Source organism: Lissotriton helveticus, chromosome 2_1 (assembly GCF_964261635.1).
Source record: "Lissotriton helveticus chromosome 2_1, aLisHel1.1, whole genome shotgun sequence".
NCBI lineage: Eukaryota > Metazoa > Chordata > Amphibia > Caudata > Salamandridae > Lissotriton > Lissotriton helveticus.
The window spans coordinates 986,027,439-986,048,752 of record NC_136059.1 but is presented as its reverse complement, the minus strand read 5'-3'; positions in this window follow the sequence as shown (position 1 = coordinate 986,048,752).

Sequence of the window (21,314 nt, the reverse complement as noted above, 5' to 3'; positions counted from 1 at the left end):
AAGGACAGGTCTTTCTCAAGCCAGATTCCCAGGCTCTTGACCTCAGTTTTGGGGACAGGGGGTTCACCTAGACATGAGGGCCAGATGTTAGGGGAAGGGAGAGCCCTTTTTGTCCAAGAAGCAGGATTTCGGTCTTGGACCCGTTGAGTTTCAACGCTGAGTTGTTCATCCACCCATGAATTTCAGAAAGGCAGCTGTGGAGGTTAGATGGTTTTTGGTTGGGATGGGAAAGGGTCACCACCAGCTGGGTGTCATCAGCATAATTGATGATTTTCACTCCAAACGGGTTGACCACCTCCTCCAGTGGGGACATGTAGACATTAAATAACGTAGGGCTCAGCGACGAGCCCTGCGGCACTCCGCACTGGAGGGGAACTGCTGGGGAGTGGATGTCGTTCTCCCAGACCTGGAAGGAGCGGTGGCTAAGGAATGAGGCGAGCCACGCCAGGGCGATGCCCTCCACTCCGATGTCTCTGAGACGTTGGATTAAGACCCAGTGGTTGACAGTGTCGAACGCCGCACTGAGGTCCAGGAGGATCACTGCCACTGATCCTCCTGTGTCCAGAATGCATCTGGTCTCCTCCACTGCCGCCAGGAGAGCGGTGTCCGTGCCCTGACCTGGGCGGAATCCGGTCTGTGAGCTCCTGAGTAAGTTGTTGGACTCTAAGAATAGGGAGAGCTTTTTGTTCACAAATTTTTCAGTGATTTAACTAATCACAGGGAGGAGGGAAATTGGCCTGTAATTGGCTAAGTCCTGCGGGTCTAATGCCGTTTTTTTAAGGAGAGCCTTCACGACAGCCGCTTTCCAGCTGGGAGGGACCTTTCCCTGAAGTAATGAGGAATTGATGAGGTCAGTTAATGGCGGGAGAGTGATGGGGGACACTTTTTTCAGGAAGCAAATGGGTACCGGATCGCTGGGAGAGCCACTTTTGATTGTGGCGAGAATTGCTGAGACCTCTTCAGTGGTTACTGGGCCGAAGGTGTCAAGGAGGGGAGTGGGGGTATCCGGATAAGGGCTAGTGGAGGGTGGAGGTTTGAAGCGGTCACCAGCTATGACACTGGTGTCAATTAGGGGTAGGGAGGCGAGAATTTTCTGAATTTTCTCGTCGAAAATTTTTGCCAGTTTGTTGCATTTGTCGTCCGTGGTGTTAGAATCGAGGGATTTCTCTGGGGGGTCTGGGACTTTGAGAAGTTCTTTTAAGATAGTAAAAGTTTCCCTGGCGGAACAGGAGGAGTTTTTTATTCTTTCCTCATAGAATAGACTTTTGGTGTTGCGAAGCGCGAATTTGTAAGTTCTTATGGATGCCCGAAAGGCGGCTTTCTTGCCTGCGAGTTTGTCCTTCCTTTATGCGCGTTCAGTCCTTTTACATTCCTTCCGTAGGGCGTTAAGTTCAGGGGTGTACCAGGGGGATGGGTTTACTCTCTTGGCTCGTTTAAGGGTACTAGTTATGGGTAGTAGGCTGTCCAAAGATTGGGTGAGCCAGGAGTTAAACTCAATATCAGCGGTTGCGTGGTCAAGGGCAGGGGGAGGGGGGATTCCCTGAGCTTAGAGGCCCATTCTTCAGGTACAAGTTTGTGCCAGCGTCTGTTAATGACCCGGGTTTTGGGCGGTTGGGGTGGCGGGACCTCGAGATGCCAATCGATAGGGATCAGGAAGTGGTCGGTCCAAGGGAGAGGGAGGGGAGTGCGGGATTTGGAGTCATGGATATTGGTGAAGATGGGGTCTAGAAGGTGGCCTTTGTCGTGGGTAGCCTGTACATTCATTAATCGTAGGCCGACGGAGAGAGATCCAGCAGCAGATCGGCTGCCGTTGAGTCCTTGGGGTCTAAAAAGTGGAGATTGAGATCTCCAAGGAGTAAGAAATTCGAAGATGTCGTTGCCATGAGGGTCACAGAGTCAATGAGAGAGCTGGGGAACTTGCCTGGTGCACCAGGAGGGCGGTATAGCAGAAGGCCGGAAAGAGAGATTACCGGTGAGATCTGCAAAGCGAAATGGCAGCTTTCGCAGTCTTCGATATTGCCATTGTCAATTCTGCAGGCAAGGTGCTCTCTGTAGATTATAGCCAGGCCGCCTCCTCTACTGAGGGGTCTGTTCAGAGAGCAGATTTGATAGCCAGGTGGGAAGGCATTGACAATATCGGAGTCGGTGATAGGCGTGAGCCACGTTTCCGTGAGAAACAAAATGTCAATGGCAAGGTCTCGGATAAGGAGGTTTATCTCGTGGGCATGTTTGACGAGGGACCTACAGTTAAGAAGGCCGAGTTGAAGGCCGTGACATTCTGCCTCCGCACAGGCCGGATTGCAGAGGTCACAGTTGCTAAAGGGGTTTTCTCCAGTATAGATGTATTTACAATTAGTGTGTTTTAGGGGTTTTATTCTGAGTAGCCTGTCTTTGGTGTAGGTTAGTTGGCACTTCGGAGATTTGGGCATAGTGGCAGGGCCTAGGGCCGTCCGGGCCCGGACGGGCCCAGACGGGCTTGCCTTAGGCAAGTAAGTACTTGTCTAGATATTCCCTTAGATGATGATGCTCTTTCTCTGTTAGGGCGTACACTCGACTGCAAGGCAAATTCGAGCCAGGTTCTATCTCGATTTTGAAGTCGTAGACTCGTGTGGTGGTAGTTGTTCCGCTTCCACTTCGTTAAAAAAGTCTTAAAAATCCTGATACTCTTCCGGTATTTCTTGAACGTGGATGACGCAGATTGATTCTCCTGTTTGACATAAGGAATGCGCAGGATTAAACTCTTGATCCTTTTCCTGACCTCCAAAGCAATTTTCTTGACAATAACCGGATTCCATTTTAATGGTTCTTGCACTCCAGTTAATCGTTGGATTATGTTCGGTAAGCCAGGGGAGTCCAAGTATCAGCTGGAATTGGGGGGCATCAATCAAATTAAAAACTGGATCTTCTCCTCATGCCCATCATTAGAGATCAAATGCATTAATTCCGTATGACTCACTATAGGGCCCGAGGATAAATTGGTTCCGTCCACGGCTCTAACAGGTTCACTTTTGGATTTTTTGATTGCTTGGATTCCCACCTTACTTGCAAATTTCAAATCACAAAAGTTTCCGGTAGCCCCTGAGTCTATCATCACTGAAACTTTCGCTAACGTTACATGTCTAAATTTTACTTCCATTGATAGAATTAAATGAGGTGCTGCAGACTGTAAGGTATTAGCCACTCTATGTTCTTCAGGAGTCTTCTCTTGTATCGCATCCACCTGTTCAACTCTATCAACAGGTGGTGCTGTTAGTTTTCCTTCGGCTTGAAGGTTATCTTGGGTTTCTTGGGACAATTCCTAACGAAATGGCCTCCAGATCCACAATACATACACAGATTGCTGTTTCTTCTTTTTTCCTTCTCTTCCTTAGAGAGGGGGCCACGTATAGTTCCTATTTGCATGGGTTCTGTACCCTGTTGACTTTCATAACTTCGTCCTCCTTCCGATCTAACCCGATCAAATCTGGGAACCACTGATTTGAATTCTTTTCTTTTTTTGCCTTTCCTTTCTCCTTGTCGGAAATCTATTTGCAACACTAAATCCACCAACGCGGAGATATCTGTGGGTCTATTTGGTATTCCAGCCAACACATCTTTTAGTTCATCCCTCAGACCGCGGTAAAACACCGCCGCTCTCTTGCTCTCTGGCCAGTTCGTTTCTACCACAAGCTTATTAAACTGGGCCAAATAAGAGACTACATCTCGATTTCCTTGTTTCAGGTCAAGTAATTTGTTGTCAACCGCTTGAGATATTCGTCGTCTGTCAAATATTCGAAGTAACTCTTCTTTGAAGCTTTCATAATTTCGTAATATTGGATCATCTTTTGTAATCAAAGGCAAAGACCAAGACGCTGCATCCCCACTCAAATACGACAACACAAAGGCGACTCTAGATTGCGCATCTGGGAAAATTGAAGGGCGGCACATGAAATGTAGTGAACTTTGCGTGATGAATATTTGCGCCTTTTGGGGGTCTCCACTAAATCGTTCTGGTGCCGCCAATGGAATAACTGGTGACAAGGAATGAATCACCGGAGTAGTCATTCTATTGGTACCTTCTGATAATGGGTTTTGAGCATCTTGCCCGAAACTAAAAGGTTGTCTAAATCTTTGTGCTAACTCTGCGATCTCTTTTCTTTAGTTTACCACTTCTAAACTAAGGTTTTGGTTCTCCTCTCTGACTGCACTTAACTCCTTTTGTATGGTGTCTAAAATTGTTCCTAACCCTTGTAAGTCTATTCCCTCCGCCATCTCTGTTCGGGTGTAAAATGCAACTTGGGCACTTCACTCTGTCAGACTTAAGAATATCTTTTGTTCTTTACTACACAGGAACAGAGATGCTTGATCCCGAATCCACCCAGACAGCAACCCAGAGCTTGGTAAAACAACACTCTCGATATGCTACCTTGGGGGTAAGGGGGAAATTGGATAAAATAACAAAAGAGAGAAGAGAATGTCCTGGTCGGTTCCTCTTGTAGTCCGTCTCGCAGACTTCTATCAGATGGCAACCTGAAGAGAAGATACAACGTTAACTACTGCTAACCCTACTCTTTTCTTAACTAAATTTTTAACTAAGTCTTACTTCCTTACCATAGCTTTCCAGAACTCTGCTTCTCTTCTATTTCCTTACTAGGTGGACGTGTAATATCTGGCTCCAGCTAGTTCTTTCTTTCTACAATTTACAAGACAAGTCGCAATGACTGTTATAACGTTTTTCTGTTCCTTTCTCTCTCTATTATATTCTACTCACTTTGCTATTTTTCTATTCTTAACTTCTGTGATTCTTTTTCTCTCGCAGTTTTCCTTCTCTGCCTGTATATCTCCTTTTCTCCTATAAACACATGTTATTTGGTTAGTCTTACTCTGAAACACTTCTTATCCCTTATGTTATTATGTGCGCCCTCTCTTCACTTACTTGTAAATCTGTATTTTATGTATCTTATTCCTTTTCCTATTTCGCTTCTTCTCATAAACTGTTTCTTATTCTTCTTTTGTTTATTTACAGGTTTAATGCTAGTAAGTGTATGATGAACTTCTTTAGTCAAGCGAATCAGCTTTCTATTTATGGGTAAGTGCTCTTTTCTTCATAAACTATTTTACAGTTAAATTAAAATTTGTGCTTTCACAAATAACCTTAAGGGATTTATTTGACACTTAGCTTTGTTGTCTTCTTCTTCTTTCAGGTGCACCTGTGCTGATTCCACGAATCTCGTATCTAAAACGGATGGCAGATACCGAAGAACTTTTCTGGCTTCCTACGCTGCCCACTTTGCAGAATACTCTCGGGTTTCACTTGACTGGCTATGAAATTCTCGAGCTCCTTCACAAAAAAATACTCGGTAACTTACGTCAGTTAATTTCTCTAATTACCTTCGAAAACGATTACGATATTATTCAGTTATTATTTTAAAGTATACTTGAAGCAAGTATTGCTCCGATATTATCACTAAACTAGGATTTCAATGACTCATTCAAGAAACGCTCTTCCTCCGGTTATGGCTCTGGTGAAGTACACAGTTTCTCTCACTCGCGCGCTTCACCTGGATTCCACAGTGACTGCCACAAATAAACTAGACCGCTAACCCTGCTTGGAATCAGCGGCCATTCTACGGTGCCATTTTCGAATTAACCTTGTCCATGACTCCCTCGTACAGCGCAGTGACTTCCTCCATTCAGTGCAATTACCCCAATTTGGAGTATTGGGGTTCTGACAATGTGAGCTGAAATTCATTTATCATTGCCAGTAATAACTTAATGTAGATGTTGAAAAGCCTGGGTGAGATGATAGAGCGCTGCTTTTGTGAAGTACAGTTTGGATGAGAAATGGGGAGTATGGATGACATTTGTTCTGTTTTGAAAGTAGGATGTGATCCAGTAGAGAGCAGTCTCCTCTATGCCGGCTTTGTACAGTCTTTGTATTAGAGTGTCATTGTCAACTGTGTCGAAGGCAGCCGAGGTGTCCAAGAGAGATAGTGCAGCAACCCCTTTCCGGTCTACTGTGTTTTTCAGGTCATCCCAGATGGCGATGAGAGCAGATTCTGTGCCTCTTTCTGGGCAGCATCCTGTTTGAATTGTGACATATGGGCAAATGCTGCTCCATCAGTTTGCCCAGGAAACGTCCATTTGTAATTGGTCTGCTATTGTTGGGATCATGCGGGTCCAGGTTTGTTTTCTTTAATAATGGGCTTATGGATGCCTTTTTTAGGTCTTCTGGAAAGATTCCTGTAGTTGAATAATTATAGATGATTCTTCTTACTGTTGTGGCAGCAGAGGTATTTGAAAGAATGTTCTTGAAGATTTGTGATGGACAAGGGTCAGAAGGGGAGCTGGCTGGCCTGCTTGCTTTGACTAGATCCGTGAATTCACTTTGTGATATTTGTTTGAAGGAATGCAAAGGCTGGGTTAGCATACTCTTGGAGGGGATTTTTGGAAATGGGTTGGTGCTGGTTGTTTTCCTTTGTTTTAAATAGGAGTCCGACATGCCTGCTTTGGTTGTGTAATGCATTGCCAGTTTGTCACTGAATTCTTGGGTAATGAGATGAGTTTCTTCTGTGCATGTAGGTTTACAAAATTCGGTGAGAATTTTATAACGTTTTTTTTTTTAAAACCTTTATTGTGCAGTAAGAAATATACAAATACGGGCCTACAACCATTCAGGCCGGCCACAACACAATATGAGCAGCAGATGACTCCGGAAGGATGGTCACCGGAATCAGCCAACAATACAAAAGCAACTAAGTCAGACTAGAAATGATAAGTACGGCCATCGAGCAGGAGCAAAGAAGGTTAATTTTTTAAATAAGGAGTATCGCAGGATCAATTGCAGTGTATGAATATCCGAGTTCCCAGAGTGGGCCACGAAGCAACAGCAAAACATAAGGGCATCAATGCGGATAATCAGCAGCAACAATGTACACCATACAAGAAATAGATGCCACATAGCAAAGCAGCGCCCACCGTGGCTCATCGCATGTCCACTTATCACCCAGTTACACTTTTAGACAGAACAGAGGAACCGGAATAGCGACAGTGAGTATAATCACCCGCCACACTACCTAAACGAAAAAGAGGGGAAAGGAGGAAGGAGAAAGGGAAGAAATAATGTAAACAAGAAAGAGAGAACGCCGCGCTGGAGCAAGCACCCCACAGTAATAAGCACGCAAAGAAGTAAGGATATCACCAGCAAGGTGGGCATGCGAATCGTAAACGAAACGCGCGAAGCGCAAGAAAGATAACAACGTGCCTCCAGTACCCACCCTCAAGCATACCAAGGGAGACAGGAACAGACGCGGCGCTCCGATAAAGGGATACAAAAGGGCCATAGGACTAAGGAAAAGAAAAAGAAAGAAGCCCCAACCCACCCAACCCACCCTGCACCCCTGCAGAAGGCTACGGCCTACCCCCCCTAGCAGCGTGCCTGTCGCCCTAAATCAGAACCCGAAATATAGAGAAGTCAGGAAGAAGAAAAGATTAAAGAGGCAAAAAAAGGGGGGGGGGGAAGAAATCAAGAGGGAGAGGGAGGGGACCATAAAACGAAACATTTGGCCCCAGCCCCCCGCCCAACCACGGAATTACACAGCGTCTAAACGAGATCGACACAGTCTCAGGTATCATAAACTCACAAGGGAATCGGCCATATTATCATGAGTGGGGGTCAACCACAGCACAATCCGGTCACCAGTAGGTCTCAGGGTTATGTTTGGCTCACCCCTGGCCCTTCTTAGACATCATTATCACATATGAGGTAGCAGTGGGTAGCAGACACCGCAAGATGGAGAGGTCATCCAATCGGAACAAAACAAAGCAAGGATACAGACCAGGGGGCCCCGGTAACCAGCAACAAAACAAGAATCGTTCTCTGCAGTCCGGGTCTCTCAACAATGACAACAAGAGCAACAAAAACCAGGAGTTCAGTCTAGCCGAATAGGAAAGCAGATGTTCCCCCGCAGAATAACAGGACGACCTCACCAAAGTAGATCGGAACAGCGGTCCACAACGCTCCTCGGACGTTCGGGCAGGAACAGGCCCCAACCTGGAAGCCACGTCCCCACACTCCACACTCAAATCTGTCAGAAGAGTCGGGCCGCAGACTTGCAGACTGGTTGATGGACAGCGGCAGCACTCCTCGCAGCAAGCGAGGGGGACAAAGCAGCGTCACCACGAAGCCGATCCACGCCCAAGAAGAACGGTCCATCAAAGATGGCGGCGGACCGCATACCTTTCACTGGGGCATTGGGGGCCAAGGCCGCATGCAGGGACTGCAGGGCGTCAAGAACATCACCAATCGTGGGCTCATGCTCATGCGACCAGGCCCCCACGCAATCCGGCCACACAAGTCCGCCGTCTCGAGGAAAGCCGTATCCCAAGTCGTCGGCCGCCATCTTGAGGGTTCAGCTGCGTCACCACCCTCCGCAACTCCCGGAGCGGGCCCCCAAGCGAGGACCCCCTTGGAGTTCACACAGGCCCCACTAATGGCAATCTTGGTGCAGAAAGATGTGCCACCAAATCGGGGGGTCCGCCTGCACCACCACTCGCGGGCATCGCAAGCCGATTCCGGGCGCAGGGCTTCAGGATGACCAGACGAGGCAGCAACAGGGGGGCACCCCTTGCACAGTCGATCCCCGTCCGCGGCGCACCGCACTCCACACGGGCCTCCCGGCCACCAGAACAGGCCCGGTCAGTATCCACCAGGACAATCGCACAACGGCTTCTCACCGTCGGCTCTCTCTTCCGTCAGGGGCCGCCGTCGACACCGCCACCCCGGCCGATCCAAGCAGGCGAGGTTCCGGTCTCCACACCTTGAAGGCCGGGCCGAGCAAGAGCACAGCCTCGGAACCACAGCACGCAGGAGCCCCCAGATCAGACGGTGAGTAAAAGCAACGCTTTACGTTTCCGTTTCTTCCCGAGTGTGTCGTCTCGGAGCAGGATATTTGACAGGATTTGCGTGTTGGGCAGGAAGGCTGACGGAGCCGAGCTACAGAGCGGCCATTGCGGTCGCGAGCTTGGCTCCTCCTATAAAGTTTTTTTTATTTGCACATTTGACATTTTGAATTCTATCTGAATAGTACATTTTTTTAGGTATTTTGATTGTTGACTTCTATATTCTGTTAAGTTTATGTAGGTGAAGTTTCACTTGATTGCTGTTTGTTTTGAGCCATGGGCATTGCAGCTTTGTAATTTGTTGTTTTATCTTTTTCAGTTCTGTATTTCTTCAAGGTACTAGTTTTCTTTTGAACTGTTTGGTTGTTCTTAGTGCTATTATGATATCAAAAGCTTTCTAAAGTCACTCAAAGGTTTTGAACATAAGTTATTGTGTCTAGATCTGTGTTGGATGTTAGTTGTGTTTCTAAGTATTCAAAATTGAATTTATTCCATGGTTGATAGCTGAGTGCATGTAAGGTGTTTTTAGGTGTGGTGATTTGTGGTGTTTTATGTTGGAAGGTTACCAAATGGTGGTCTGACCATGTGACTGGAGTTATCCTTTAAAAGTTAACTAGTTCTGGATTTGCACAAATTACATAAAGGGTGTGTCCAGTGTTATGTGTGGGTTTGTGTATGATTTGCTGTAGGTTCATTGTGACTAGGTCTGTGATGATAGTTTTTGGATGGGGCATATTGGGTTTGTCAATCCAAATGTTTAGGTCACCAAGAATGCATAGATTGGAGTGTAATGTTATAAGTTTATAAATTGTGTCTAGAAACGTGTCTGGGAATGTTGCATTGCTAGGTGGTGGTTGTAAACGAGGAAGAAGTTACAGGAGGAGGTTGGTGCAAGGTTGCATCTGGTGATGAGGGCTTCACAACCTTGTATGGAAAAGTCATCAGATTTTGTGAGATTTATTGTTTGCTTGATTATAACATTTAGTCTACCTTCGCTTTTGCCTATAGGATATTGTGTGATAGTTTGATAGCCTGGAGGAACGGCTTCATGCAACATTGGAGCCATGTCATCTCCCAACCATGATTCAGTTATGAAGAGTAAGTCAGGTTGTATGTCAGTGAGTAGATCGTAGACATGTTGCTTTTTTTTAGAGAGTGTTCGTGTATTTATTAATAGGCAGTTTAGAGACTGTGTTTTGGTGGTGGTTGTTTCCTAGAAGAGAGAGCACTTTTTTTCTACTTGTAGCAGGTATGTCATTCATGCTGGTATTAACTTTATGAGGGTCACAATAGTGTTGTTTTTCTATATCGTATTCCTTGTGCAGCAGGCTCAGAAGGGATTTTCTTGGGTCCGCGGGTGCAGGTGGTGAAGATGGTGGTTTATTTTAAAAAGGTTTTTATTGCGGATTCTGAACAAAAATCTCAAATCAGGACAGGCAGTACACTTAGATCATCATTGAGTAACCAATCCAACTACAATAACATACACAGCCATTCAGCCCACAACCCGGAGGTCAGGCGGCGTGGGGTGTCTCACAGATGTTGATACGCCAGTGTGCCCGCCCTGTATAAATAGTCAGATATCTACGATACACAGTTTCCGCTTTTAATCCCCCTAACAACAACTCCCCTTACAACCCATTCACAACGAGATAGTTCCAGGACCAGCCCTGGCGCCGGAACCAATGTGATGGCAACCTATCATATATGGTAATGGTGACCAGCTATAGGACACAGTTCGCGCGCCTCCCTGTCCTCTAGGGATAGTCTTCTAGGGACCCTAATCTGCAACCTACCACTAGATCCCAGCACCTAAACACCTTATGGCCCGCATGGTGATCCCAACTACCCCGAGGTGAGTGTGTCTTGCCCTCCCCCCCTTGCCCAGCTGCTGCTAGTGCGAGTGTACATAAATTACAGTAAAACCAGATCACGACATCGCCCGTGAAGATGGTGGTTGGGGGGGAGTTGGTGATCTGTCTTGTTTTTGTAGAGTAGCCTTGTTGTGTAATAGACATGGAGAAGCAAAGTTGTGAAGAGTGGCATGTTGTTTATTTTGTTTGCGCCTGTCTAGGGTGGATTGTATATGGGTTAGAAGTGGTGGTGGAGCAAGTGGGACATGTTTTAAGGTTCTAAATTGTGCAATGAATGAGAGGCAGGTGAATGAGAGTTGTTGTGTTGGATTATTTGTGGTAGGTGTTGGTGAAGATAGAACATTTGTGAGTCAAGATGGCTTAGGATGGGGGGGCGCTAGAGGGCGCACGGCAAGATGGCCGCACTTATGTGAGGCTCTGCCAGACTGAGCACACATCCTTTTAATATCCGCCACATCCTGCTTCTGTCACCTAATCTTTCGATGGCTGCTTGTACTTGACAACCTGCGGCATTGATTCGAGCCATTCCCGGTCGTCGGAGCCCTCTGGATGCGGACGCTGGTGCATCGTTCCCCTGCAGAGATCTCAGCCTCGTGACGTCCGGAGCTGGCCTGTGTCTGCCAAACCCGCCTGGCGTGGAAGGAGCGGCCCGGCGGCAAGTGGAGCTGTGCCCCGGAAGCATGCGGGTGCTGCCGTTATTGCTGGAGCGGAGCCGGAGGTGATCCTGACAGCGTGTGGCGGCTCTGCCTTCCGGAGCTGTGCCGGCTGGCTGTGACGGGCTGCGGCGTCCGCCTGGGCTGGTGGCGGTGAGTGGGGCAGCGGCCTAGGGGAGGCCGGTCTGCGGAGGCGGCGCTGGGCTGGTCTGGGCCGCGCAAGCTGCGTTCAGCGGGGGCGGAGGGTGGTCCGGAGCGGCTGGCCGGGGGCAGCTGGGAGATTGCAGCCCCCCTTGCGAGCGGGGCGCTCGCTATCGGCTGAGCCGACGGGACCCTCAAAGAGCTGCATTATTTGAACATTGCCTGTGAATGGGGGCCGGGCGGCTGGGAGCGGCGACGGGCATTGGGGCCTAGTCCCGGTCGACATAGGTTCACCTGTGAGAGTGCCCACTCGGCGTAGGGATTTTCGCTATTGAAGGGTACTAGGGGGGACAGCTACTTCTGGTTTCTAGTAACTAGCTTTGGAAGTGAGCCATTTCTCTCTTTACGATATACCATTCCTGCACGTGGCGCTCTGTATCTAGCTGCTTGGCATTGACATTCCACTGCCTGCTCTGTCGCCATTACAGGGGCCCGGTTACATTTGGCTTTAGTTTTACTTGACTGTTGGCGACATGGGCAGACCTGAGCAGAACCAACCGAAGATCAACTTTGACTCGCGCAAGACTGCAATGTCCTCTTCACAAGCTCTATCTGACGCTGAGACGGCGGGAGCATCGGGGGGAGCGCCGAATTTGGAGGCCACACTCATAGCTATGCAAAAAACATTGCAGTCCATTGAGGGAACCATGGAGGCAGTGAACCACAGACTGGATCACATGTCCACGCAATTTGACAGGCAGAACGAGAGGATGGGTAAAGTGGAGCAGAGGGTGTCAGCTGCGGAGGATGGTCTCACCACAGTGACTGATAAAGTATTCAATATGGAGCGGGTGTTGGCAGTTATCCAGGCTAAAAATGAGGAGTTGGAAGGGCGGTCCTGACGCAACAACATCCGCGTCACGGGGCTGCAGGAGTCCACGAATGTTGGCAGGATGGAAGACTTTATGGAGCGATTATTTGTGGAATTATTTGGGTCTGACCAACTGTCTCAAGTGTTCATTGTTGAACGTGCGCACCGCTCCTTAGCGAAAAGACCAGTGCCTGGTGCGCCGCCCCGCCCCATCATTGCTCGCATCCTAAATTACAAAGACAGAGATGTACTGCTACGCTTGGCACGAGAAAAGGGCACCATAGAATATCAAGGTAGCAAATTGGAGTTTTTCCCTGATTTTACTGTGGCTGTGCAAACAGCGCGGAAAGAATTCAATGGGGTGAAACAACTCCTTCGGGCAGAGGACATACCGTATGCCATGTTGTATCCTGCTCGGCTACGGATAGGAGCGCCATCGGATAATAACATTTTCACGTCACCGAAAGCTGCCATGGATTATGCTAAAAAACAGAAGAAGCGCAAGCGTGACTCTGCTATGGCGCAGGAGAGAGATGAGGAGCTGAAGGAAGAAAACTGATTGTAATCTTGAGCATACCGAATTACCTGACGATCTCCGGAGCCGTTTCAAGTTGGAACTGCTTTCTTTCACTGTACTACTCACCTTACTTGCACTGGAACATTACAAGGCGTATGCACTGTTGGGGTTTTGGCTTTGTAAGACTCAAAGTTTAAAATTTTGATATTATGTTTATGTGCACTTCTGATGGTATTGCGGACCTTCTGCACTGTTGGGGTTAGGGTCTTATGTGGCCCTCAGTTTGAGACTATGATATTATACTTACATGACGTTGTGATGGTATTGTAGAACGAGTGCACTGTTGGGTTAATGCCTTCTGAGAACCAAAGTTTGACATTGTGATATTATGCTTCTGTGAGATTACAATGGTGCTTTGTCGATGTATGCTTGGCGCCTAGCTCCTCCGTTTGTGAGGTTTAGAAGATGCTGCGGCGGCGGGACACAGATCTATGGTGGCAGAGGTGGGTTGTCCATACTTGTGGCTTGGTCACCTCCCGTTTTTCCATTAACTGGAGTTTAACGCCTCTTTGCCCCCACATATGGGAGTACCCCACAATCTATTTGAAGTTGGGTCGGGGATGGGGAGTTTGGGGGGTTGGAGACGGCTTTGGCAGGTTGGGGGAGCTGAAGTGGGTGGGAGTGGGTGGGGGAGGTTGTGGGATTTCAGGTTTGGTTCGGGTCTACAGCTGAAATGGGTAGGGGGTCAGGAGGGGTGGACGGTGGGATTGGGGCCTGTGTGCTGGCATACTTTTTGGACCCCGGGGGGGGTTACAGCATGCGCCTACTTGGTTTGTTGTTGTGAGCTCAGCGTTTGGTACTGGGAGGTGGGCTCGATAGCTATGTCTAAGGGTCTAACTACTGGAGGGTCATATGGATAAGGGAGGCAAGGTTACTTGGGTCACCTGGAATGTGCGGGGGCTGAACCGGCCACAAAAGACTAGGCAGGTATTGGCATACTTGAACAGGCATGGAGTGCAGGTGGTCTTCCTTCAAGAGACGCACCTTCGGGGACGGGCAGCGGAGACAGTGGCCAGACAGTGGGCGGGTACTAGATTGGCGACAACTTATTCCTCATATGCTCGTGGGGTCATGATACTGATTAAGAAGAACATACCATTTGTGACGCTTCACGAGGATATTGATAAAGAAGGTCGCTATATTATTTTGCATGGAAAACTGTGTGGTACGCTAATCACTATGGTCAATGTTTATGGTCCGAATATTGACGACCCTGAGTTTTATGTCGCCTTATCGAACAAAGTGTATGCTCTACCTCCCTCAGCAATAGTGTGTGGCGGGGATATGAATGTGACGTTAGATAGCGCACTGGATAGAAAGGATGACCGACACTACACAGCTAAGAGAGCGGTTGGAGCGGTGCGGGACGGTATGAGTGGACTTGGCTTGGTAGATGTGTGGCACCTGGGGCACCCGGGAGAGAGAGAGGGTACATGTTACACGTCAGCGCATGATACCTGGTCACGTTTGGATTATTGGCTTGTAACGAGGGATGTTAGCGGTTGGATGGTGAGGGTGGACCATTTGCCTCGCACGTTGTCGGATCATGCACCTGTGCTTATGGAGGTGTGGTTCCCATCGCATGCACCTGCGCCTTTTTTGTGGCACTTGCCACCTGGTGCTTTATCGGACCAGGTATTGCGTGAAAGCCTGAGGGAAATAATCGAAGACTATTTTGTCAGGAATGTTGGCTCTGTAGATGACATGGGTACTGTCTGGGAGGCCTTCAAGGTGGTGGTGCGCAGGGCGTGTATTGGTATGCATTCAGGTGTGCTCAAATCGTTGAGGGATTCCATGGACAAACTGGAGCGTGAGCTGTTATGTCTGGAACGGCAGAATGAGCTGCAACCGGCGGAATCTCTGTTGGCTGAAATACGGTTGAAGGTCACTGAGTATAATGAATTGGCTGAGCAGGAGGTCAAATTTTTATCCAAGCGTGCTAGGGCACGGTATTACAGTGAGGGAGGATGTCCGGGACGTGGGCTGGCAGATAGAATTAAGGAACCCTGGGCCAAGCACTGCAGAGTACAAGAAATTAAGGATGGGGATGCTACTGTGATGAGTGCGGATGGTATATTAAATTGCTTTGTGCAATATTACGAGCAAATGTATGGGCATAGGGAGACGGCTGGGGAGGACAAGATATTTGGAAGATATCGCGTTGGTCTGGCTGTCGAAGGGGCAACAAGATTTTTTAATGCATCACATAACAGAGGGGGAGCTCCGGGATGCGATTGCAGCTCTGCCGAACGGTAAAGCGGCAGGCACTTGATGTCTGAAATTTATAAGGAGTATGTGGACTTACTTCTGCCCCACCTGGCGATGGTACTGGAAGAGACCTTAGAACAGGGACAGCTTCCAGCAATGATGACAGAGGTCCTGCTGGTGGCCCTTCCAAAGCCAGGTAAGCCGCAGGATCAATGTGAGTCCTATCGTCCTCTGTCCCTGATGAACACGGATGTAAAGATCCTCGCCAAAGTGCTGGCAACGCGACTACGTCTGATATTGCCCATGATGGTGCTACCGGACCAGTCCGGTTTTGTCCCCCTCCGCTCCACGACACATAATTTGAGAGCTTTATTTGCGGTTCTCCATCTACTTAAGCCGGATCTTGCCGCGGTGGCGGTCCTGCTGGACGCTGCAAAAGCGTTTGATTCCGTTGCTTGGCGATATATGATAGCGGTGTTGCATCGCATGGGAGTGCCGTTCGTCTTCACGTCCTGGGTCACCCTACTTTACACAAAACCGATTGCACGGGTGAGGGTTAATGGTCGCGTGTCAGCACCCTTCTCTGTACAGAGAGGTACGAGGCAAGGTTGCCCACTCTCGCCCTTATTATTCGCCATTGTTTTAGAACCCCTAGCTTGTATATTGCAGCAGAGACACGCGGACACAGCGTTACGTTTTCCTCTCAGGTCACTTGCGGTTTCCATGTATGCCGACGACATGGTTTTGTATGTCCGGGAGCCTGCTAGGTATCTGGAAGGAGTAATTCGGGAATATATCCGGTTCGAACACTTTTCTGGTCTGTCCATTAATTGGGATAAATCCATACTGTTGCCTCTAACGGATGTCACGCAGCCGCTCCCATTGGAATTCCCATTGGCATGGGCCACGGAACCTGTTCGGTACCTGGGGATCTGGGTGCACAGAGATTCCCAAGAGATAATACGAGCTAATTATGGAGTGGCTATTTCGAAATTGGAAGATCAGGTGACTCGCTGGATTCGTCTGCCACTTTCGTTTGTTAATCGGGTTGCCCTGATAAAAATGGTGGTCCTCCCTAAGTTTCTGTATTACTTTGTTAATATTCCTCTTGCCCTGACCTCTCATTTTTTTGCACAGCTTCAGTCTTTGTTAGTCGTTTTGGTCTGGGGGGGGAAGAAGCCACGTGTGAAGTGAGACACTCTGACCAAGCCCTATGCACTGGGTGGAGTTGCCGTGCCGGATATGCGATTGTACTATCTGTGTGCCCAGGCTCGTTTTGCTTCCTACTGGATTTCGGCGCCACCATATACACCTCATGTGGCACTTGAAGCAGGCGCGGTATATCCACTACCCTTAAAGGCGATGATAGTAAACCCGCATTCGGTATATGAGAAGGGTGAAGTGGACATGGTGCAATGTACTTTTAAAGCCTGGAGGGAACTGGGCAAACGTTCAAACAGACTACCGCTGTATGCGCCGGACATGCCGTTACTACATCATGCGGATATCTCCGTGTCGAGCTAAGTGGGGGCTCTGCAGCTGTTGCAAGGTGCCGGGGTACACACTATGGGAGATACTTTTCCGACTGCTCAGTTTATTCCGTTACAAAACTTATTGGAACGGGTGACTAATGGAACCATGGCTACTTTCATTTATGTCAGGCTGCGAGCTGCGGTGCGCGCTTTATATTCTTCTTTCCCTGCAGAACCACCTGTGCTGGGCGCATTACAGTTGCTATATACGACGACCAGTTGTGTGAAATTAGTCTCACAATTATACCGTGCATCACAGGAAGATTAAGGAGGAGGTGGTGTGGCTGCAAGAGCCAGATGGGATGCATGTTTGCCTGAACCTTTGACGGATGATGAATGGTCTGAATGCTGTTCTTTGACTGGCAACTTTGCGGCTAATGGTAATTTCCGACTCATACACTATAAATTCTTGCAGCAATGGTATTATACGCCGGCACAGCTGGCCAAGTATGGTCTCCGTGATACGGCTGTCTGCATGCGCTGTGGGCTGGATGGAGCTGACTTTATGCACTTGGCTTGGGGGTGGGCACGTGTATTTGCGTTTTGGGCAGCTGTGACGGCAACGTTATCTGAAATGACGTCAGTGGAAATTGCTACTGACCCGCGCATATGTTTGCTTGGAATGGCCTCTGGTGTGCCGGCAGGAATGACACGATTGGTGGTATTGGCGTTGCAGATTGCCAAGCGCAGAGTGGCAGTTTGCTGGGGTGGGAGACGAGCGCCTGATGTTAAAATCTGGTTGCAAGACTTGGCATATTGCCAAGATCAGCTGACTTGCTATTATGAGGAACTCCCTTTTGCCTCACGCCCCGCGATGTTTGGGGCCCTTACACTGCCTATATGCTGTCTAAGCTCGCTGATGATTGATGGTCATCACTGCACATCTTTGTAATGCCTGGCTGGTACTCTCCTGCCATTATTGACTGGACCGTTGCCCTCTGCCTTGTTGTAGTTGTGGTACTGACACTGTCCATATTACCATGTGACGGATCACTGTAACACTGACCTCTGGCACCACTTGGTCCCACCTTCCGCTACCAGTAGTATGCTCTTTTTAATACAATAGGTATTCTGTAAGTGAGCAAGACGAGACTGATGCCAGAATCAAAAGTATACTGGAAATCAATGTCTTTCACACCCTTGTTGGCCTCTGGTTTTATTCAATATTGAACGATGACCTGTTCGGATCCCTGGTGTTGTTGGGGAGGGGGGGTGTTAAATTATACGGGTGTTTCTGACGTAGGTACAAAAATGAGACTGTTGGTATCTTCTACATTAGTAATGCAGGATATATGTATATCATTTTGGAATTGTTACGCCGCCGGACCTTTGGTTATTGGCTGAAAGGCTGTGTTAAGGTCATTGGATGTATATGCATTGGACTGTTTCGCGGCTGGCCCTCCTTGGGTTGTAGGCCTAATGCTGTGTTCTTGCATTAAGATACAATAAAGGTCTTTAAAAAAAAAAAAAAAAAGATGGCTTAGGATGTGTATTATTTGTATATTCATGAGGGTGAAGTGGGTGTATGTTTCTAATTTGTGACGGAATGTATTATGAAAATGTGTGTGCGAGATTTTGAGTTGCTCTGTGTGTGTGTTATGCTTTGTTTTTGTGGAGTAGTGAGAGGAGATATTGATGTAGTGGTTGTCTGAGAAGGATTTGAATATAAAGTACTGTAAGCGAGTGGAAGTTGAGTGGTAAAGGGGCTGATGTGTGTTGGAGAAGAGTTTATGTGGTATGTGGAAGGGCATTTACAAGAGGTATGAGTGTGTGTGTGTAAGATTTGATAGCCGGAAGAGGTCATATGTGTGGTGGAGTAGAGAATAAGAATTGTTTGGGTGTGTGCTCTTGGTAAAAAAAGGAGGAGGTTGGTGGTGGATGATAAGAGGGATGGTTGAGTATAGGTTTGGTGGTGACAGAAGGGAGTCTGTTAGGGGCAAGTAGAGGGTAGAGCTGGTGTTTTGTATGAACAGAGAGTGTGTGTCTGGAGGAATTAAAGCTATGTATAATGTGGTTTTGTGTTGTGCTGGGGATTTGTGGATTTGTTAGTGGTATAGGACAGAGTGGTATTTTGTGTGAAAGTGATGGTGCCATTGTGTTGTAGTTGGAGTACAAGGGTGTAAAGGTGTGGTTTGTGGGGCTTTGTAGTGGTTGCTGAGTCATTGAAATGTGGTTAGGGTTTGTTTGTAGTAGATGAGTTGAGTGCAATTGTTGTGAGTGTGTTAAGATGTTTGAGGGTATTGATGAGTTAAGGTGGTTTCTGGTAAATGGAAAAAAGGGCAGCACTTCTGGCCCAAGGCCCGGCCTGTCCTGAACAGGACCAAACAGGCAATTACCCTTGTCCTCTCCACCCTTAGCCTCGACGCCTGGGCTGAGATGCCCTGAGCACTGAGGTTAGATAGCCAAAGGTCAGGTGATCTTTGGCCAATGGGGACGCTAGCCCTAACCCCTAGAACCAATGGGAGACCATGCCCTAACAACCAATCCCAGCCCTTGCCCTACTAGCCAATCAAAACCCAAACCCTAAGTCCAATAGAAACCCTAGACCTAGGTACCAATCAGAGCACAGATGCAACAATAAGGGGCATGTGACCTTAAACACAAGCTGGTGGGCAAGTAGCTGCTCCTGAAGTCAGAATCTCCTTGAATGCAGACAGGCTCAGTCCACCCTTTGTAGTTCCAGTTTAACTGTGCAGGTAAGGCCCAAATCTAAAGCCACTTAAAAATACTGCTTTTGGCACACTTCAACAAATCACTTTTTCTAGCCAAAAACGAGTGCTACATAAACTTTCCAAACACAGTTTAAACCATAAAGCAGATTAAGCAGTCTCTTAAACACACCATGGTTAGCCTATGAATGCCTTCAAATAAACAGAACTAACAAGACGCAAGAGATTAACAGGCCCAGCAGTTGGAAAACGAAGTATCCTAAAAATTGAGCTTTAATCTGAAACTATTGCGATCATAGCCTAAAGTCCTGGAGTCTATAAGGGTGGAGAGTCGCCTTCAAAGCAACCATTCCTAGAATCATCCCAAAGAAAAGCAATATCTGGAGGTGTGATTTTCTCCCCTTAATCAAGTTCCATGGATTGAACAGTAGTGACACTGTGCTCAGCAAATGGTCTGACACAGCTGTGGCAAGCCTGTCGTCGGTTGTTAGTCGTTGAGGTGCAGAAATACATGCATCTACAACCAGGGAAGATGAACTGTGACCACCTAGGTGACATTCATAAAGATCTGAGTAAAAAGCATAGAACAACAATCTAATAGTTGGTGTGGCTCACTACAAAGCGGAGGCACTTCCTGGGCATAAGCAGGATAGGCACATTGAAGTACAAATCCCTTAAGCACACCATTCAGTTCTCTTGATCCAAGGCCAGCAGAACCCAAGCAAAGTATAGAATCTTTAATTTCTCCCTTCCCAGAGAAAGCAGTTCAAGACCCTGTGATACAGCATCATTTGTAGGAACAGTAGGAGTAACAGTCTTGTCCAATCTATCCTCCGGGCAGTAGTTCAACTGGGCAAGTTTTTCTTGTGTTGCTTGGGGATCCATGGGACTGCTGCTCCCTTCACCTTTCCACCACTTCCATCCCTAAAGCCCCGTAAGTTTTTCACAGGCTGTTGAATGGGCTGCAATGGCTGCCCTTGATGGAAGGTAAGGCCTCTAGTAGAGCTCCAGAACGTCAGTATTCTTGATGGCACTGCCATGTGGGTGAAGCAAGATCTGACAAGCATCCCAAACTGTTTAATTGGATCCGTCATTATTTTTAGGTCTGTCCTCGAGTTTTCTTAAAAAAATCCTAATAAAATACTTATATACGTGCATACGTAGAGGGAATGTCCAAGAGCTCTCTTCAACCATTAGTCTGTCAAGTGCCATTCACATGTTGCTTTCACCCTCCACAATGTTACAGCCTACTTCAGCCATTGGCTCTCTTATCCGTGGTCCTGCAAATACACACATCTGCCTAAAAGTAGTCCACTTCTGTGCCAGGCTCAGGAGGCAATCTCAGTTTTTTTATTTTTTATTTTTTTATAAGGGTTTTATTGAAGAAAACAAGAGAAATGTACATATATCGGGTGTCATACATAGAATACAATATTGCGATAGGTGTGCGAAGAAATCAATGTGAAGAATTCAATTCAGAGAAGTATGCAATGTCAACCTAGTTTGGTACATCAATAAGGAGAAGTACGATCAACAATCTAGCAAAGTAGCAGCCAGCAGGGCTCACCCACCCATAGTTCAGGATAATGAAGATCAAGTCAGACACCCCGATACATAGGAAATCAATACAGGATAAACAACCCGTCTCTCGTAAAAGAAAAAAGGAAAGAGAAAAAAAAAGGCCATAGAACTAAACTAAGGCAAAATAACAAACCCCTCCCCGATCCCCCCACCCTGCACCCCTGCAATGGCTACGGCCCATCCCCACTGGCAGTGTGCCTGTCGCCCCGGAACTAGACCTAAAAGAAGGAAAAAGAAAGAGTGGAGGAGGAAATATCAAACAGGCCCCCGGTCTCCCTTACTCCCCGCCAGTAGCAACCCGCCCCTACACGTATCCAGAATAATACAA